The sequence below is a fragment of the Bos javanicus genome, chromosome 2, assembly GCF_032452875.1.
Source record: "Bos javanicus breed banteng chromosome 2, ARS-OSU_banteng_1.0, whole genome shotgun sequence".
In the NCBI taxonomy this organism is placed as follows: domain Eukaryota; kingdom Metazoa; phylum Chordata; class Mammalia; order Artiodactyla; family Bovidae; genus Bos; species Bos javanicus.
The window spans coordinates 51,410,074-51,431,709 of record NC_083869.1 but is presented as its reverse complement, the minus strand read 5'-3'; the positions used below and the strand labels follow the sequence as shown (position 1 = coordinate 51,431,709).

Here is a 21,636-nt window from a genome sequence, read left to right as displayed (position 1 = left end):
TAAAACCAGCTTGAACATTTGGAAGTTCACGGTTCACGTATTGCTGAAACCTGGCTTGGAGAATTTTGAGCATTACTTTACTAGCATGTGAGATGAGTGCAATTGTGTGGTAGAATTGAGCATTCTTTGGCATTGCCTTTCTTTGGGATGGGAATGAAAACTGACCTTTTCCAGTCCTGTGGCCACTGCTGAGTTTTCCAAATTTGTTGGCATATTGAGTGCAGCACTTTCACAGCATCATCTTTCAGGATTTGAAATAGCTCCACTGGAATTCCATCACCTCCACTAGCTTTGTTCATAGTGATGCTTTCTAAGGCTCACTTGACTTCATTTTCCAGGATGTCTGGCTCTAGGTCAGTGATCACACCATCGTGATTATCTGGGTCATGAAGCTCTTTTTTGTACAGTTCTTCTGTGTATTCTTGCCTCCTCTTCTTAATATCCTCTGCTTCTGTTAGGTCCATACCATTTCTGTCCTTTATCGAGCCCATCTTTGCATGAAATGTTTTCTTGGCATCTCTAATTTTCTTGAAGAGATTATAGTCTTTCCCATTCTGTTGTTTTCCTCTCTTTCTTTGCATTGATCACTGAGGAAGTCTTTCTTATCTCTCCTTGCTATTCTTTGGAACTCTGCATTCAGATGCTTATATCTTTCCTTTTCTCCTTTGCTTTTCACTTCTCTTCTTTTCACAGGTATTTGAAAGGCCTCCTCAGACAGCCATTTTGCTTTTTTGCACTTCTTTTCCATGGGGATGGTCTTGATCCCTGTCTCCTGTACAATGTCATGAACCTCTGTCCATAGTTCAACCTTGTCTAACTCAGTGAAACAAAGCCATGCCATGTGGGGACACCCAAGATGGGAGGGTCATGGTGGAGAGGTCTTACAGAATGTGGTCCACTGGAGAAGGGAATGCCAAACCACTTCAGTATTCTTGCCTTGAGAACCCCATGAACAGTATGAAAAGGCAAAATGATAAGATACTGACAGGGGAACTCCCCAGGTCGGTAGGTACCCAATATGTTACTGGAGATCAGTGGAGAACTAACTCCAGAAAGAATGAAGGGATGGAGCCAAAGCAAAAACAATACTCAGTTGTGGATGTGACTGGTGATAGAAGCAAAGTCTGATGCTGTAAAGAGCAATATTGCATAGGAACCAGAAATGTTAGGTCCATGAATCAAGGCAAATTAGAAGTGGTCAAACAGGAGATGGCAAGAGTGAACGTCGACATTCTAGCAATCAGCCAACTAAAATGGACTGGAATGGATGAATTTAACACGGATGACCATTATATCTACTACTATGGGCAGAAATCCCTTAGAAAAAATGGAGTAGCCATCGTGGTCAACAAAAGAGTCCGAAATGCAGTACTTGGATGCAATGTCAAAAATGACAGAATGATCTCTGTTTGTTTCCAAGGCAAACCATTCAATATCACAGTAATCCAAGTCTATGCCCCAACCAGTAACACTGAAGAAGGTGAAGTTGAATGGTTCTATGAAGGCCTACAAGACCTTTTAGAACTAAAACCCAAAAAAGATGTCCTTTTCATTATAGGGGACTGGAATGCAAAAGTAGGAAGTCAAGAAATACCTGGAGTAACAGGCAAATTTAGCCTTGGAGTAGAGAATGAAGCAGGGCAAAGGCTAATAGAGTTTTTCCAAGAGAACGTACTGGTCATAACAAACACTTTCTTCCAACAATACAAGAGAAGACTCTACACATGGACATCACCAGATGATCAACACCAAAATCAGATTGATTATATTCCTTGCAGCCAAAGATGGAGAAGCTCTATACAGTTAACAAAAACAAGACCAGGAGCTGACTGTGGCTCAGATCATGAGGTCCTTATTGCCAAATTCAGACTTAAGTTGAAGAAAGTGGGGAAAACCACTAGACCATTCAGATATGACCTAAATCAAACCCATTATTACTGGCCTTCAAACTGTCCACTGTGAATGACCACACTACCTGCAAACAATTAACTGGCATCCTCCTTCCAGCTTCCCCTGTGAAGCTCTCCACAGCTCTTGAAATGAGGGAAGAGGCACACTTCAAAGCTCAGAACTGACTACTTCTGAAGTGGCAACTATTTTAGGAAGGGATTATTATGTGTCGGTGACTCTTATACTATGTTTTGTATGGTATGAAACAGTCAATGAATGCAAATTAGTAATAGCAATGTGTCAATGACTATAATTCCATCCAGGTATAATAGAAATTGAAGAAAGTGGGGAAAACCACTAAACCATTAAGGTATGACCTAAATCAAATCCCTTATGATTATACAGTGGAAGTGAGAAATAGATTTAAGGCACTAGATCTGATAGAGTGCCTGAGGAACTATGGATGCAGGTTTGTGACATTGTACAGGAGACAAGGATCAAGACCATCCCCAAGAAAAAGAAATGCAAAAAAGCAAAATGTCTGTCTGAGGAGGCCTTACAAATACCTGTGAAAAGAAGAGAAGTGAAAAGCAAAGGAGAAAAGGAAAGATATAAGCATCTGAATGCAGAGTTCCAAAGAATAGCAAGGAGAGATAAGAAAGCCTTCCTCAGTGATCATTGCAAAGAAATAGAGGAAAACAAGAGAATGGGAAAGACTAGAGATCTCTTCAAGAAAATTAGAGATACAAAGAGAATATTTCATGCAAAGATGGGCTCGATAAAGGATAGAAATTGGACCTAACAGAAGTGGAAGATATTAAGAAGAGGTGGCAAGAATACACAGAACTGTACCCAAAAAATCTTCATGACCCAGATAATCACAATGGTGTGATCACTCACCTAGAGCAAGACATCCTGGAAAATGAAGTCAAGTGGGCCTTAGGAAGCATCACTATGAACAAAGCTAGTGGAGGTGATGGAATTCCAGTGGAGCTATTTCAAATCCTGAAAGATGATGCTGTGAAAGTGCTGCACTCAATATGCTAACAAATTTGGAAAACTCAGCAGTGGCCACAGGACTGAAAAAGGTCAGTTTTCATTCCCATCCCAAAGAAAGGCAATGCCAAAGAATGCTCAAACTACCACACAATTGCACTCATCTCACACACTAGTAAAGTAATGCTCAAAATTCTCCAAGCCAGGCTTCAGCAATATGTGAAGTGTGAAATTCCAGATGTTCAAGCTGGTTTTAGAAAAGGCAGAGGAACCAGAGATCAAATTACCAACATCTGCTGGATCATGGAAACAGCATGAGAGTTTCAGAAAAACATCTACTTTTGCTTTATTGACTATGCCAAAGCCTTTGACTGTGTGGATCACAATAAACTGTGGAAAATTCTGAAAGAGATGGGAATACCAGACCACCTGACCTGCCTCTTGAGAAACCTCAAGGTCAGGAAGCAGGTTAGGAAGCAACAGTTAGAACTGGACATGGAACAACAGACTGGTTCCAAATAGGAAAAGGAGTATGTCAAGGCTATATATTGTCACCCTGCTTATTTAACTTATATGCAAAGTACATCATGACAAATGCTGGGCTGGAGGAAGCACAAGCTGGAATCAAAATTGCCAGGAGAAATATCAATAAGCTCAGATATGCAGATGACACCACCCTTATGGCAGAAAGTGAAGAGGAATTAAAAGCCTCTTGATGAAAGTGAAAGAGGCAAGTGAAAAAGTTGGCTTAAAGCTCAACATTCAGAAAACTAAGATCATGGCATCTAGTCCCATCACTTCATGGCAAATAGATGGGGAAACAGTGTCAGAATTTATTTTGGGGGGCTCCAAAATCACTGTAGATGGTGATTGCAGCCATGAAATTAAAAGACGCTTACTCCTTGGAAGGAAAGTTATGACCAACCTAGACAGCATATTGAAAAGCAGAGACATTACTTTGCCAACAAAGGTCCATCTAGTCAAGGCTGTGGTTTTTCCAGTAGTCATGTATGGATGTGTGGAGAAGGCAATGACACCCCACTCCAGTTACTCTTGCCTGGAAAATCCTATGGATGGAGGAGCCTGGTAGGCTGCAGTCCATGGGGTTGCTAAGAGTCAGACACAACTGAGTGACTTCACTTTCACTTTCCACTTTCATGCATTGGAGAAGGAAATGGCAACCCACTCCAATGTTCCTGCCTGGAGAGTCTCAGGGACAGGGGAGCCTGGTGGGCTGCCATCTATGGGGTCGCACAGAGTTGGACACGAGCAACATAGCAGCAGCAGCAGGTATGGATGTGAGAGTTGGACTATAAAGAAAGCTGAGCGCCGAAGAATTGATGCTTTTGAACTGTGGTGTTGGAGAAGACTCTTGAGAGTCCCTTGGACTACGAGGAGATCCAACCAGTCCATCCTAAAGGAGATCAGTCCTGGGTGTTCATTGGAAGGACTGATGTTGAAGCTGACACTCCAATACTTTGGCCACCTGTTGCGAAGAGCTGACTCATTTGAAAAGACCCTGATGCTGGGAAAGATTGAAGGCAGGAGGAGAAGGGGATGACAGAGGATGAGATGGTTGGATGGCATCACCAACTCAATGGACATGAGTTTTGGTGAACTCCGGGAGTTGGTGACGGACAGGGAGGCCTGGAGTGCTGCGGTTCATGGGGTTGCAAAAGTCAGACATGACTGAGCCACTGAACTGAACTGATAAGAGGAATAGGGGATGGGGAAGACAATGACCCATTTAATGAACTGTACAGGAATTATAATCTTGAAGGAATGGGCCTAGGTAGCTAAAGACTATAGTTAGTATGCATTAAACTTCATACATTAGTTATAATTTCGGTTGACTTGACATGCTGTCCTTGACCATTAATTTTCTAGAAGATGCTGAAAATCTGTGACCTGGAGTGTTTTTTTCCAGTTTATGGACAAGGTTTTGCAGGTCCCCTAGCTTTGTTTTTTGAGGAAAACAAAGTTCTCCCAAAAGTTGAAATGACTCTCTTGGGACTTAAAGATTCTAAAAGTAGGTTTTAGGAAAATGAATGTTGAGAAATAATGCTTATGAAAATAAATTAAAATTGCAGAAAAATATTGACCTTGGTTAGGTTCTAGATATTTTTATATGAGTGATGTAGAAAAGGCCATGAGCATGTATCTGTAACAGATACTGAAAGACTGTAGTACTGTACATGTACAATTACTCAGTTCCAGCACTACAAGTTTGTAGATATTCATTGTTTGCCAAGAAAGATAAAACACCTAAAGTTGGCACTGTTTGGGGGAAAGTTGAGTCCTGGGAAAGACAGTTAGAAGTGAAAAATGTGGAGGTGAAATAATTAATGAAGCTAGAGGTCCTGCAGAAATTTATCCTCAGAGCCTTAAACAGAGAGAGGAGTGTCAACTTTGGAAAACTCATGGAACCTACATGGAGTTACAAGTGAGAGATGTGGGAAACCAACCCAGTGTTGCAGTTGTAATAAGGACAGAAGATTCTCTGCAGCTTCTGGTGCTTGAAGGAAGGTAGCCAGGTTACATATTATGAATCCAATGTGTGTGTGTGTGATATGTGTGCTATGCTTAGTCATGTTCAATTCTTGGCAACCCCATGGACTACGAGGATCCCCTGTCCATAGAATTTTCCAGGCAAGAATAGTGGAGTGGGTTGTTATTTCCTACTCCAGAGGATCATCCCAACCCAAGTATCTATGTTTCTTGTGTCTCCTGCATTAGCAGGCAGATTCTTTACCACTAGCACCACCTGGGAATCTCATCAGTCTCATGGTTAACATCAAATTTTACTTCCTCCAAAATGTACTCAACTATGAAATACTTTTTAATATTATTTTAAAACAACTTCCATATTTAATAAATTTTGTTTTTAAATGTTGTAGGCCTTTTATTGTCAATTTTAAAGGGAATTTTACTTGGTGTATGCTTAGTCACTCAGTCGTGTCCAATTCTTTGCGACCCCATGTACTGTAGCCTGCCAGGATCCTCTGTCCTTGGGAATTCTCTAGGCAAGAATACTGGAGTGGGTTGCCATGCCCTCCCTCAGAGGTGTCAATTTTAAAGGATATTTTACTTGGTAGCAGAGTTCTAATAAAATTAAGACTGTGGGGTTAACAAAGGTCTTCTTTGAGACTGGACTTCTTGGTGCTTGGATCCCAGGAAATGCTATTTTTTATGTAATATGTTGAGATATTTTGGCTTTGGAGTGTCAAATTAAGCTAGAGATTAAAATTTTTTTTTCAAATAGTTCTACACCTATTTGTTGCATCCTCCTCAATGCTCTGTGTATATTAGTTTCTAGAAAAAAGAAATTTGTCTAGTTTTCTGAGCTAAGACTTGCTTGGACATTGGTTGCCTTCTAAGCAAGTGAGGTTTATATCAGTTTTCCATAACTTCTTACTATACATTTGAATATTTCTTTCTCCTGTCCTTCTCTACCACAGTGGAGGAAGGGTATCCTGAGACTCCTAAAAGCAGACCAGTAAGAAAGGAATTATATCAAACAGGCAGTTATTACACAAGATAATTTGTCAAGTTCTGCTGAAAACAGTGATTAGTGGAGAATGGAAATTGCTTTCTAATCCTTGAAGTCTAGAAATTTTGTGGGAGCTACTCTGACTACAACCCTTACTATCTTTGAATAGATTCCAGGGCAGTACTTTCTTTAGAAATGAAACAATTCATTAGTAATACATTAAATGTTTTATTTGCTTGTTCATATGTTTCCAGTCAATACAATTTAATTATCAATTTAAAATATTTCATCCCTTAAAGAGCATGTGATATGTCTGTGTGTGTTTGTGTGTGTAATGGAATATTATCCAGCCATTAAAAGAAAAAAAGAATGAAATAATGCCATTTGCAGAAACATGGATGGACTTAGAGATTATCATTGCTAAGGTAAATAAGTTAGAGAAACACAAATAGCATACGATATCACTCATGTGGAATCTAAAAAAAAAGATACAAATTAACTTATTTACAAAACACAAATAGACTCACAGACATAGAAAACAAAGTTATGGTTACTAAAGGGGAAGAGGATGGGAAAATAAATTAGGAATTTGGGATTAATATATACACACTACTATATATCAAATCGATAACCAGTAAGGACCTACTGTATAGCACAGTGTGCCATATATACATATGGTAAGTTTTCAGTAATGCTTAGGTGAACAGACAACACCTGTGAGTTAACTTTGTGATCTGGCTTCAAAAATCCATTACTTAGTTTAAATATGTTAACACCGTAAGTGGGCTTCCCAGGTGGCTCAGCGGTAACGAATCTGCATGCAATGCAGAAGAGGTGAGTTGCATCCTTGGGTCAGGAAGATCCCCTGGAGAAGGAAATGGTAACCTGCTCCAGTATTCTTGCCTGGGAAATCCCATGGATAGAGGATACTGGTGAGCTACAGAGTCAAACACAACTTAGAGACTAAACAAGAACAGCACTTTAAGTAGTAACATAGCTACAATATGATTATTTCTTCATTCATTTTAGGATATTTTCATTTGAAAGAACTCTGCTCATGTTAGTTGCTCAGTCATGTCTGACCTTTGCAACCCCATGGACGATAGCTTGCCAGGCTCCTCTGTCCATGGAATTCTCCAGGCAAGAATACTGCAACAGGTAGTCATTCCCTTCTCCAGGAAAGAGCACTATATGGGTAACTAATATCATGGCCATATCTGCACAGAGACAAACATCTTGGAAAGGGGGAGAGAAAGGAGAGAGACCCAGATCTCTGGGTATTTGGTCCACATGGATGATTCCACATACCTGGATTCTTAGAAATATCTACATACTTGAATGGGGTTAACACAGTATTTGGATGACTGAAACCATTGTTCTCTTTACATAGAAATATTTGAACATTTTTGCCTAGGTTATCCCCAAAATAGATTATATAGTGTAACATGTCAAAGATTTATACTTTTTTGTGTGTTTGTGAGAAATATATGGGTGCCCAACCTTCAACTATGTCAGCAGAATGGACTTGTAATTCTACTCTGTTAGCCTAACTCACTGTAAACCGATGGCTAAAACAGGCATAGAGATTTACAAAGAATGACAGCATTGATGGGACACCATAGAAATTCATGCTGCACCTGTTCTCAAAAAATAAAGTTTTCTGTCTCTGCAGCTTTCAATATAGCACCTTCCACTGATGCTAAATTTGTTGATTATTAAAAAAAGAAAGAAAGAGAGAAAGATACAGACAGACAGGGAAATAAGGTGCCTGCGACAACCCCTGTTGAAGGCTGCATTACTTATTCTGCTTGGATGAATTTGTATTGGATAAATCCAGTACGAAGTGAAAACCCTATTTCCAGCTGAGACTTAAAGATGTTTTAGTAAAACATGCTTAAGCAAATGCATTTTGATGCCTCACAAGGAAGATACACACAGAGCTCTTTTTGCAGAAGTTCAATAAATTGTGTATCAGCAGCTGAAAAAAGATGTTCTCTTTCTGATTTGCACTCATAGTTTGCATTGACTTCATTTAAAATTCATGGTATGCAAGGAAGAAATGGTTAAATATGACTTTTGGATTATACCTAACAAGGGAAAGTAACTTTTTCTTTCCTATTCAGTTGTTAGGCACGCTGCTGAAACTCCACAAGCTCACCAGAAGCTACTTTTCACGGACAGTCCCTTCATCATAAAAGCCTAGGACAGTAGAATTGCACCTTCAACTGGCATCTCTCCACCTTACAGGGTCCTAAAAGCTTTCAGATCCACCTCAGGCCCAGGCAGAAGCAAAGTGGGAGAGGAATTGAAGAAGCAAAAATAAATATTAAAGTACATAAGAATTAAATATTACCTATTTAAATGGCAATTATGCAGTTGAAAACAAGATCATCACACCTGTACAAGAAAAGGCATGCAAGCCCAAAACATCTGCTTGGATCCACCTGCCAGGCACCTGTTTTGCTGTTTCAATGCCATTTGATTGCTGGAGATGTAGAGGCTCTTGTGAGGTAATGAGTGATTTTACATTATGCATGATTGAAAACAGGTGTTCTAATGCTGTACAATTCTATGCATGAATAATTCAGTTTGTTTAGAGCAAGATCTTTAAAAGAAGTACTGCATGGGCTTTATTATTTCTATAAACATGAAGGTTTTTTTTTTTAATTTACAATGATTGTTCCTTTTCAGTCAGCTTGTTTATGGCAATTTTTGTGTAATTTTATGGATGAGGAGTAATATCTTGAAAGGTAAAATTGATCATACTTAAAACATGTAAGAAGTAAAATTGAAAGGTCTGTTAGCAAGAGGAAAGATGGTATTAACGTTCAATGTTCTAAGTGAAAATGCCTGATTATTTCCTTCCTGCTTTGCCTGCTTTCTGATGGTAACAAAACATTTGTCTAAGGGCTATAATTAGGGAGGGGTGAACTATTTGGGAAAATAGAGAAATTGTTTTGTATCTCAGCCCAAACATCACGCAGAGCCCAGACTTCCTTAAAGACAGAACTGATGTTAGTCAGCAGCCCTCTGTTCTTAGATATCACGAGTTCACACCCTCCTGTAAGCCACTGTAGGATACCACTGAGAAAGACAATCTCTTTCACTCCAATTCCCATGTCGTTTTGTCTACCCTGGTTTTCTAGAGTCAGAAATATTAGTATCAGATTATGGTATTTCAAATAGCAAGTAAAATCCCCACACTCCCAATGTGAAGATTTAGAACCTCACCACAATGCACGAGACTATCTCTTAGAGACTTGGTCTCTTGGACACCAGAGACCAAAGACACTGTGGTGTCTTGAACCACATGTTATTAAATATTTTACACTTCTAAGGTATGAGAGAAGGCATATTTGCTTCAATTAATGCTATTTAAGTAATAGAAATACAAGGCCAAAGAATTATAGTCATTATCACATTGCTATTGCTAATTTACATCTGTTGAATGTTTCATACCACACAAACCATAGTGTAAGAGTTATTGACACATAATAATCCCTTCCCAAAATATACCACATCAGCAAGTAGTCAGCTTCAAGCTTTGAGGTTTGGCTCTCTTCCCTCATTTTAAGAGCTGTGGGGAGCTTCACAGGGGAATCTATTATTGAAAAGCTTTTCAGTTAGAAGTAAATTGTAAGACTGGTCCTTCGAGTGGGGAGCAACACTAGGAAAGTCACAAAGAAAAATAGAAGATTTGGTATGAAGGAGAACACTTTCACTGCTATTGACACAGGGAATTGACCTTATTCCCTCCCTTGGGGATAAGGTTGGCAAGCAGGCCTTTACAAGTATTCACCAAATATAAGTGTTGGCCTCTTAAACTCAGAGAATCAATGCCAGGAAGGGCTTCAGGAATCTAAACTAAAGGATATAAGTACCCAGAAGATAAAAATGTTGGTCTGGCAATCCTGACCTAGCATTAAATGACCTCTGTCTCTAAAAGTTAAGATAGCACAATTTTCTTTTTAAATCTACTAGTTATTTATATAAAGTCTCTTTTTTTACTACACAGTTCAATGCGGAAGGACACCTAAAATATTAAGTTGAATCATATGAAATTGCAGTTTTCAGTAGTCAGAGTTGGTTGAAAATTAGCCATTTCATGTGATCTGACATATCTCTGCTAAGAATCCCTCAGTTGGAGACATCACTCATTCTGGAATGCAATCAACCATACCTTCCACTGCATGCAATCCATAGCTAGTAATGAAAGCCATGCTCTCTGGTAGGAAGAAACACAGACAAAGTGTAATAAACCACTTTATGAGTAGACCTTGCAACCATGATAGAAATTGGGAAATATTCCACCTCATATTAAGAGGTGGACTTGTTTCCCCATGACTCAGCTGTTCTTAACGAATAGTTTGACAAATAGATTGAGGTAGAGCTGTGCAGTTCTGTCCCTGTATCTCAGAATGAGAGTTGGTAGGATTCTTTCTCTAACATAGTGAGATTCTGCTTAGGGTCGCACAGGTCAAAAGACTCAACTGAGCTTTCAGCCCATTCTCAACATCAATTCACGTGCACATGAGGGAGCCAACTTCGCTTTCTGTCTTAAAGGAGGCTTCAAATGTCCCCAGCCCCAGTACCCCTTGCAAATGCTTACTTGATTAAATATGGCTGCCAATATCAACACTCCTACAACCAACAGGCATGGCCTATCTTTCCTCTGACTTTGGATGGCTTTGATCTTTAGAACGTGGTAGAAGCGGTGTTCAGACCTACTTGTAAAAGGTAGTTGTAGACCTACTTATAAAGGGATTGCCAGATTTTGCTCCTTCTCTCTAGGAATATTGGCTCTTAAAAGGCAGTGTCCATTAAGAAATAAGACTCTTCAGCCTGCAGCCCAGTGAGAAACCTGAACCGTATCGAGATGCTGTGGATGCTGTGATGCAATGTTGGCCAGAGACAAGAAGTATGGAGGCCACAGGTTTGAGTGAAGAAATCACCAAGGAAGGGGTTTCTCTGTCCTGTGCTGCTCCAGAGGAGGCCTTGGGGATCAAAGAGGAACCCTCCAAGCCCTTGGCACACTCCTGACCCACCAACATGTGAGTAAACAAAATGGTCATTTTAAGGCACTGTGTTTTGTGGAGGTTTGTTATGAAGCAATAGATAACTAGAACTCGCTTAAGGAAATAATGCAGATTCAGCCACTGAATGTGACTAATATGGGAACTTAAGGAAACTGCTCTCTCAGCCTCTATTGCCACATCTCAAAAATGGAGCACTGGGGAAAAAGTGGGGTACTGGTAGGTTCTGCCTGCTAGGACCCTTTTGAGAAAGAAAATATATGATGTTGTCAGAACACAGCCTAACACTTACAAATTCTCAAAAATTGTGAGTTTTTACGATTAGAATTTAGAGCTCTACAAAGAATAGAAAATATCAAAATTCTTAAACCAGTGTGTCCGAGCCACTTTACATCGAGATGCAAAGCTTCTTGAAGTAGTCCTAGCTTATTACCTTCTGCTTTTTTATGTGACAATTGTAGGTTTCCTCTTAGTACGAGGTGGAGAATTTCCCAGCTTCTGTCATTTTTGCAAGGCCTTCCCATAAGTGGTTGCTGATTGTGTGTTAGCACATTGTCTGCGTCTACATTTCCTTCTTTCAGAGATACTTAACTTTGGAAGTCTGAAAGACTGAAGTCAGGTGCTGTGTGAATGCAAATTTTTAATTTAAGTGGCAAATTTCACTCATAGCACAGTGAGCATAAGACTGTTCTTTGTGCTTATTGGAGGTGTCCAAAAGGGTAGCTGCTGCTAGGAGTGAAGTCGCTCAGTTATGTCCGACTGCGATCACATGGACTATAGCCTACCAGGCTCCTCTGTCCATGGGATTTTCCAGGCAATAGTACTGGAGTGGATTGCCATTTCCTTCTCCAGGGGATCTTCCCAAACCAGGGATTGAACCCAGGTCTCCTGCATTGTAGACAGACACTTTACCGTCTGAGCCACCAGGGGTGGTATTAAAAGATGGGAAGCTTGCAAAGAAAAACTATTATCTTTTAGTTTTATCAGACCCTTTTGGGACACCTGGTGTGTGCCCATGGGGTGATGTGACAAGTGATAAGTTTTCTGTGGACCAACAAATGGTTAGCAAGCTTTTTAGAGTGTCTTTAGTGTATAGTTATAATAATCCCACATATAAGGCTCAATTTCTGCTAAATGTATTGTAAGTGTTTTGAAAAATTTTCAAAAGTGGTGAGTTGAAGCAGGTGAATATTACTGATCATTTGATTATAATATTTATACGAAATTGTCAGTAACTTTAAGTGTTAGTTTTTTAAGTACTGATTTAAATTGTCAGCACCTTGCAAGTAGAAATCATGTCTGTTGAACTTGTGCATGGATTTAAAGTCTAAGCATTTAAATTTATTGTTTAATTGAAGGATAATTGCTTTACAGAATTTTGTTGTTTTCTGTCCAAGCATTTTTAACTGGACAGGCAGCATTGTGTAGTGGCTAAGAGCATGGGCTCAGCTCTGGTTCGTGACTCACTAGCTGTGTGGCCTTGAACAAGTTACTTCGTTTGTGCCCTTGCTTTGCTTCTTTATAAAGTGTAGATCCTAGAAGTATCTACTCATTGAGCTGTTACGAGAACTAAATTAATATTTTCAAAGTGCTCGGAACAAAACTAGGGACAGTTCAGAGTGCCATGTTAGTATTAGTTAATAATTAGTCTTAATATTTATACTTTAGAAATGAGGAAATTGATCCTAGACAAGATAAATAGCTTGGATACCCTTCATTGCAATGTCATCACAGGGTACCAATTAGAACACACATCACAGAAATAGAAAATAATTATTCAAATACTGATAAAAATATATGAATATAGTAAAATGAAGTGAGGATTAATATAAAAGTCTTAAGGTCCTCAGTGTTGGCAAACATGGTACTGATTTTGCAATTCAGAACCAAATCAAAGTATCTGCTTAATGTTCCTAAATTTGGAAAAACGTAAATGAAGTAAACACAATTGAAAACTTCAGAGAAGCATGTTATAAATTGAATTATCACAATAGAGTACATTACTGGGTGAGGCAATTGTGCAAAGAGTTCAGAAGAAATTGAAAAGCAGAATGCCTGCTCCTGAATTGCTTGGAATCTGTTGAGCAATGATGATCTGAATATTTAAACCACCCTGAGGACAATGTACTCAGGACCAGTCCAAGAAAGGACTAGAATCATTGTCCGTAGCAAATTCACATGTGGAATGAGCAGGCCACAAATGGAAAGAAAATGGAAAATGCCCTTCAGTCATCATTCACAGAAGTTGTGACAAAAAATAAGCACTTTTGTTTGGAAAGTGAGTAAATAAGTGTGTATAAATATTTGTAAAATTATTCAGTTCAGTTCAGTCGATTATTATATAGTCCATTTATGAGAAAAAATCTGCTTATTACCTAGAAGTTGGTTCTCCCCATCCCAGTGTTACTGCTTCCTCCCTTTTCTAGTTCCTCCTAATCTCCCCTAGTTGATTGTTCCTTTTTAATTCCACTCAGAGCGCACACTTTCAGTTTGCTTATACATTGCAGATAAATACACACACGTACATATATACAATAAAACTTTGGTATGCAGTAGGCATGAGCCAAGTTACAAATTAAGGTGATAAGGAATTTAATTTTTCTATAACTGAAATTCTTCTCCATTTAAGCTTCGGTTCACTCTGTATTGAAAATTAAATCCACATCAAATAGTCCCCATCCCTAAACTCAATCCTTGAGAAAGGAGTACCTAGTACTAAGAATGTATGGTGTAAGGTGAATGGGGCAAGAGGAGTCTGGTTCGGGTGGCTAGCATCCATCCAAAGAGTTAGACGTGACTGAGCGACTTCACTTTCACTTTTCACAGTGACATCTACTGACACTTCAGTCACTCATGGAACCTCTGCTCCAAAATAAATGCATTTTATTGCTGCTTTCTCCTTATTGCAAACCCAAGGCCTTTCCAGGCCAGCTCTCTCACAGAACGTATCATGCTCTTCTTGGCCTCATAGATGGCCTTTACCTGGTTCCATTCTGGGATTCCTGGAAATGTGCTCAGCCAAGCTCTATCTAGATGTTCCGTGAAGCTGTATCTGTGCTACTGCGCGTTTTCATTGCTGGGTAGTTGGCAACTGTGGATCTTGCTGGTGCTCTAGACTTGATGTGATTTGAAGGCATATTCACCTATTTCTCAGAAAACACCCACCCCAACCATAGTTTATATCATCCCTACTTTTCCTCCCTGTCCCTTTCCTCAACCTGTGGAATAGTTTGTATTTCCAGAGGAGATCTTTTCTTAACTAGGATTAGTCCAAGTTTGTTTGTTTGTTTGTTTCCTGGTAAGAATCTTATGCCATAAGTAATTTCTATGTTGAGAAATGCAATAATCCGGAGGTTCTCAGGACGACTGATGCCTCATGGTCTGGCAGATAAGGAGAAATAACTGGATGAGCAGTCATTAGATGGGCAGAGGGCATGGAAAGTAAATCAGTTAATATGAAAAGTTATCCAGTTATTTGTAAGTCAGCAAATCACAGCATTTCTGAACCTGGCTCTAGGTTACTTTTCAATAGCTTCTCCTGTGTTCTTCCCCCAAATTTTAGCTCTCTGAACACAAATCATCTTTTATGCCTTCACACCTTTACTCACATGACTCCTTTGTTTCAAACTACCTCTCCGTCATTGTCATTCAGTTGCTCAGTCATGCCCAACTCTTTGCAGCCCGATAGACTGCAGCACACCAGGCTTCCCTGTCCTTCACTATCTCCCATAGCATGCTTAAACTCTTGTACATTGAGTTGATGATGCCATCAAGCCATCTCATCCTTGGTCGCCATCTTCTTCTCCTCCTTCCCCAGCATCAGGATCTTTTCCAATGAGTTGGCTGTTTGCGTCAGATAGCCAAAGTATTAGACTTTCAGCTTCAGCATCAGTCCTTCCAATGAATATTCAGGGTGATTTCCTTTAGGATTGATGTTTTGATCTCTTTGCTGTCCAAGGGACTCGCACAAGTCTTTTCCAGCACCACAGTTCAACAGCAAAATTCTTCAGTGATCAGCTTCTTTATGGTCCAACTTTCTTATCTGTATATGACTACTGGGAAAGCTATAGCTTTGACCATATGGACTTTCGTCAGCAAATTATTTGCTCTTTAATATGTTGTCTATGTTTGTCATAGCTTTTCTTCAAAGGAGCAAGTCGTCTTTTCATTTCATGGCTGCAGTCACCATCACAGTGATTTTGGAGCCCAAGAGAATAAAGTCTGTTACTGTTTCTACTTTTTCCCCATCTATTTGCCGTGAAGTGATGGTACCAGGTGCCATGATCTTAGTTTTTTGAATGTGTTTTAAGCCAGCTTTTTTACTCTCCTCTTTCACCTTCATCAGGAGGCTCTTTAGTTCCTCTTCACTTTCTGCCATAAGGGTGGTGTCATCTGCATATCTGAGGTTATTGATATTTCTCCTGGTAATCTTGATTCCAGCTTGTGCTTCATCCAAACTTCTGGCATTTCACATGATGTACTCTGCATAGACATTAAGTAAACAGATGGTAGTATAACCTTGATGTACTCCTTTCGCAATTTTGAACCAGTCCATTATTCCATGCTTATTTAACTTATATGCAGAGTACATCATAAGAAATGCTGGATGAAGCATAAGCTGGAATCAAAGTTGCCAGGAGAAATATCAATAAGCCTCAGATATGCAGATGACACCACCCTTATGGCAGAAAGTGAAGAAGAACTAAAAAGTCTCTTGATGAAAGTGAAAAGAGGAGAGTGAAACAGTTGGCTTAAAACTCGACACTCAGAAAACTAAGATCAGGCATCCAGTCCCATCACTTCATGGCAAATAGATGAGGAAACAATGGAAACAGTGACAGACTTTTTTGGGGGGCTCCAAAACCACTGCAGATGGTGATTGCAGCCATGAAGTTAAAAGATGCTTCTTCCTTGGAAGGAAAGTTATGACCAACCTAGACAGTATATTGAAAAGCAGAGACATTACTTTGCTAACAAAGTTCTGTCTAGTCAAAGCTTTGGTTTTTCCAGTGGTCATGTATGGATGTAAGAGTTGGACTATAAAGAAGGCTGAGCACTGAAGAATTGATGCTTTTGAACTGTAGGGTTGGAGAAGACTCTTGAGAATCCCTTGGACATCAAGGAGATCCAACCCCAGTCCATCCTAAAGGAGATCAGTCCTGGGTATTCATTGGAAGGATTGATATTGAAGCTGAAACTCCAATACTTTGGCCACCTGATGTGAAGAACTGACTCATTTGAAAAGACCCTGATGCTGAGAAAGATTGAAGGTGGGAGGAGAAGGGGAAGACAGAGGATGAGATGGTTGGATGGCATCATCTACTCATTAGACATGAGTTTGAGTAAACTCTGGGAGTTGGTGATGGACAAGGAGGCCTGGAATGCTGCAGACCATGGGTTCGCAAAGAGACACAACTGAGCAACAGAATTGAACTGAACTGATTGTTCCATGTCTGGTTCTAACTGTTGCGTATTGATCTGCATTACCTGGGCAATTCTACACTTAAGAGTAAATCATCTTGGGAGAGTGGTCTCTGGGTTCAGGCCTCAAACCCACTTACAACTTACTCCATGTGAGGAGGTGTTAGACTCAGAAGGGTCTAACTTAACTTCTCTTGCCCAGTTTCTTCATCTGCAGAATATGAATTACAAATGTGCCATCCTAAAGAGTTTTCCAGGGAGATTAAGTGAAATAATATATATAAATTACTTAAAATGGTATTTGGTGAATAATGGGCACTGGCTATTTCAGCTTATCTTTCAAGACTTGCTCAATACCATTGCTTCTGGAGATATGACAGCTCCTTGTGCTCACCCCATGTACCCCCATTCTTCTGCCTCTGGTAGTCAATTAAATACAGCGGCCAAACTTCAGTGCTGGAGGGTGGAGAAAGAAGGGGTCAGAGGCATGGATTGGGAAGGGCACAGGTGCATTTTCTCAGGTGAGAACAGTCTTTCACTTTCTGCAGAGGAGCCTCTTGCGAATATATTTATGGCAGCTTTTGATGTTAAAAGTCTGTTTCCTTCCTTAATGCAACATAATATTATAAACTCCACTCTGCTAGATTAGCACACCAGGTGGATTGGGGTGGGTGGGGGATGGGGCTGGTGGAAGGAAGAAAAAAAAAAAGATTTGTATCAAAATATTAGTAGAACTAGTATTTAGCAGAAAAATATCCCTACTTTTTCAAATAAAGGAAAAAAAGGTTAATAGAGACAGAATGACATATTCAAATTTATTGGTCACATGGCAATCAGTTAAGTCAAGACTCAGTTTAACTCTTAAGACTTCTATCATCTCGGTGTTGGGTAACTGTAATTCTGCTTCTCCTGGGAGTGTGCCTTCCCTGAAGAGTGTATTATAAGTGATACACTCTTCTGTGTGTGTATCACTGGGAAATGAAGACAGAAAAGATTTTGGTTCTAGGAATTGAACTCTGGTTTCTCTCACTGTTCTGCAGGCCTGCCTGGCTTGATTGGGATGTAATCCCAGTTTCTTAAAGCTTTACTATTAAACTTATTGACTTGAATTTTGTCCCAATGTCTCAAGTTTCTTGTCACAGATACAGTTTTTATCTTAAAGCAAATCCTTCATTTTCTTTGTACAAAATTCCAGGGCCTGGATATCATCTTGTCTTTGGGTAACATCTTCCAGATTTGTTTTAAGCTGATTACATGTTGCTGAACAATCAGATTTTCTGCTCTAAGCCACACAAAACCAAGTGATGACAGCTCTGGCTCCTGGCCACCAGCAATGTGATGATGCAGCATGGGTCTTTGACAGCCATGATTTGATCTTGGGTGTTCTGAAATGGCGAAATACCCCTAAAGAGTGGAAAATGGACTCTCGCGCGTTATGACACTATGACTGTGTCATGGCTCTTTGAGGCATCTGCACTCCCCCTTCTTGTTCTCTGTTCTACCTTTCACAGTCTCTTTGCATGACCTCTAACATTTTTATACATCTTTATATTTCTAATGGATGCCTGTTAAATGTTTTTAAAAAGCTACTTTAGGAAATGTAGTCCAGTGGAGGCTGTATTCTGTTTGGAAACACAGGAAGCACTAGACATGTATTTTTAGGAACTACTGAACCAAAATGTAGAAAATCTTGAGCGAGGACTCCATTTTTCTGGTCTAAATGTCCCATTCAAGTTGCCCTTTCTTGTTTTGCTAGTCTGTCATGTCCTGAGCTGCAGTCACTGATGCAATGTGCCAATGCATGCTGGTGATTCCTGTACTTTTCAACCCACCACTATAGGGAAGCAGAAATGTGTATCTGGAACACACAGTGAGCTTTATTCTGCCTCTCTATACCAGAATGCTTAATTCTAGGAAGTCACAGAGACGTTTGCCATTACAGAATGGACTGCTAATAACTTGAAGAAAATATAGGGAATGAGCAAATGACAATCAAGAAAATATTCATTGAGCTTTATTAAATATTTACTAGGAGTAGTGTCCTGGCGTAGGAAATGTAAAGTATACCAAGAGAATGCCCCCATCTTTCAAAGTCTCAGTTTGGGGAATCCCAGCACATTGAAAGTAACTGAAAATACTGAACATGACATACAGAGTTTTAATTTAGTTCTTAAGGAATTAGTTCTTTAAAACATTTGAAAGTAAAATGGAGATCATTATGATTTGTAGTGATCAGAGGATCCTTTAAAATCTGGAACATAAACTATGCTGTGAAGAGCAAGTAGAAATCAGAAATTTCAGAAGTAAAAGGAGTAACATTTCAGGAGGAAACGAGATGTGAGCAAAATTTACACCGGGGTGGGGGAGGAGAGGTTTGAAAGAGTGTGGGAAAGCTGAGGGACTGAATTTGGCTGAAGCACTCATGTACATTTCAAGCTGAATGACTGTGCTTGCCACCTGTGAAATACATGATAAAATGTTTAGAAGATGGGTTGATGTCATGTTATGATACCTGACTATTTTCTGTGTACTTTTTTAGTTGAAGGTGACTCTTGTTGGACTTGAGCCTACAAAGCTCACAAGTGATGAATTTCCTGAGCACTTTTATGTTTGAGAATATGTGTTCTCTCATGTTGTATTTAAACAGCATTTGTTCAGCATTCTATACTTTCTGACCTTCTACCCATTGCTTCCCTGTCTTCTAGCTTTGAATTAGAGAGAAGGTAAACTCTATGATGAAAGATAGTTTTGTCTGTTTTCTCTTGTTGTGGCCTGAAACCATTGTAGCAATTGGAAATGCTCCCAAAGCGTTCATGTAACGAATGAAGGAATATTGTGTAAAGAATCCTGATACTAGCCTGGATTTTATTCCTGTTTGGGTACCTGAAAAATTCTTTCATAATTTTTATATTTTAATAGCTTAACTGGGATGTATTCTGGCATTGGCTTTCTTTATATGCTTCTTATTGCAACAAAAATGGACATTTCTGTATTTCAAGTAAATATTTCTCCTTTTTTAACGAAAACTATCACATTTAGACAAATTGTTCCCTGAAAAAACAATGGGGATGATAATGGTACCTACCATGGATATTTAAATGAGTTAATACAAGTAAAATTTTCCAGGGACATAATTTTTATTTTATCTGACACATCCTCCTAACATTATTCTATTACAAAAGATCCACATAGGAGACTATGATTACATTTCTCATCTTGAACAATTTATGATTTTCCCTAGTTAATAATTACCTTGCTTTTTGTTTGCTTTAGTTTACCTTGTATTAATCATTAAATCTCCCCAGAAACCTTACCTAGAGTAAACTTCATTTCAGTGTGTCTAAACATATCAATGGTCTATCAATTGTATGTTGCTCAGGACATCTCTCTCTGAGCCTGCTCACCTGGTCTAATATAGACTAGAGGCTTGTGCTTAGCCCCTGCCTTACAGCTATCACACCAGTCTTGCCCTTGCCAACCTCCTCTGTTCTTAGATAATGTATCTGTATCTTTTTTGAATTACTATTTTGTTTGCCCATCTTGTAGGAATTTCCTAGTTTCTAGTACTGTAGTTCAATAATTTGAGAGCATACATGTTGGGAGAGAAATCACATTTATTTTCATATTCTACTGAATTTTCTGCTGTAATATACTTAATTTACAAAAGCTCTGGAATTTCTTTGCTGTGTTCCTTTAACATTTGTTTTTAAATAGCATGCTGTTGTTTATTGGTTATAGCATTTGTTCTGTAATCTAGCTCTAGTCATTGCATGCTTTTAATTTGTCTCAGTTTATCTTTTTATTGACTTGATAAACTTAAATCCACATTGTTGTTGTTCAGTCACTAAGTCGTGTCCAACTCTCTGTGAGCCCATGGACTGCAGCATGCCAGACTCCTCTATCCTTCACCATCTCTAGAGTTTGCTCAAACTCATTAAGTCAGTGATGCCATCCAACCATCTCATCCTCTGTCACCCTCTTCTCCTTTTGCTTTCAGTCTTTCCCACAATCAGGCTATTTTTCAAGGAGTTGGTTCTTTGCATCAGGTGGCCAATGCATTGGAGCTTCAGCAGCAGTCCTTCAAATGAATATTCAGGGTTGATTTCCTTTAGGATTGACTGATGTGATCTTGCAGTCCAAAGGGCTCATGTCTTCTCCAGCACCACAATGCAAAAGCACCCGAGTTCAAAACCATGAATTCTTAGACATTCAGCCTTCTTTATGAACCACATCTCACATCTGTACCTGACTACTGGAAAAAAACATAGCTTTTACTATACAGACCTTTGTCAGCAAAGTGATATCTCTGGTTTTTACCTAGATATTGTCATAGCTTTCTTTCCAAGGAGCAACCATCTTTTAATTTCATGGCTGCAGAAATTGTCCACAGTGATTTTGGAGCCCAGGGATAAAATTTGTCACTGCTTCCACAATTTCTCCTTCTGTTTGCCATGAAGTGATGGGACTGATACCTTGATCTTAGTCTTTTTAATGTTGAGTAAATCCATATGTATAATTATACATCATTAACTGCATCTGTTAAATGGGAGGTTCTTTTCCATATGTTCAGATCTCTTATTTGGTAATATCAAATACTTTTGTATTATCCATATGCCCCCAGTGTTACTAGCATTGCTATTTATTAAAAATCTCTATCACTTTCTCTGCAATCAGAAAAATTTTATGACACCTCCCTCACTGTTGGTGGTATAGTTCTCATGCACATTCTTTTATTTTTTCACATTTATTGGTAGGTGTTTTCTTAGGTAGATCAAATCCATTTTCAGCTAATTCTCCTTTTTTCCT

At 39.2% G+C, this 21,636-nt stretch overlaps 1 long non-coding RNA gene across 2 annotated transcripts in view; it reads left to right on the top strand.

The window, feature by feature from the left end:
* Positions 1–21,636, top strand: part of LOC133260307 (uncharacterized) — a 293,050-nt gene that overhangs the window by 232,068 nt on the left and 39,346 nt on the right. For both annotated transcript variants that reach the window (XR_009740745.1, XR_009740743.1), the window contains exon 4: positions 11,168–11,427. This is a non-coding gene — a long non-coding RNA (uncharacterized LOC133260307). The remainder of the gene's footprint in view (positions 1–11,167; positions 11,428–21,636) is intronic.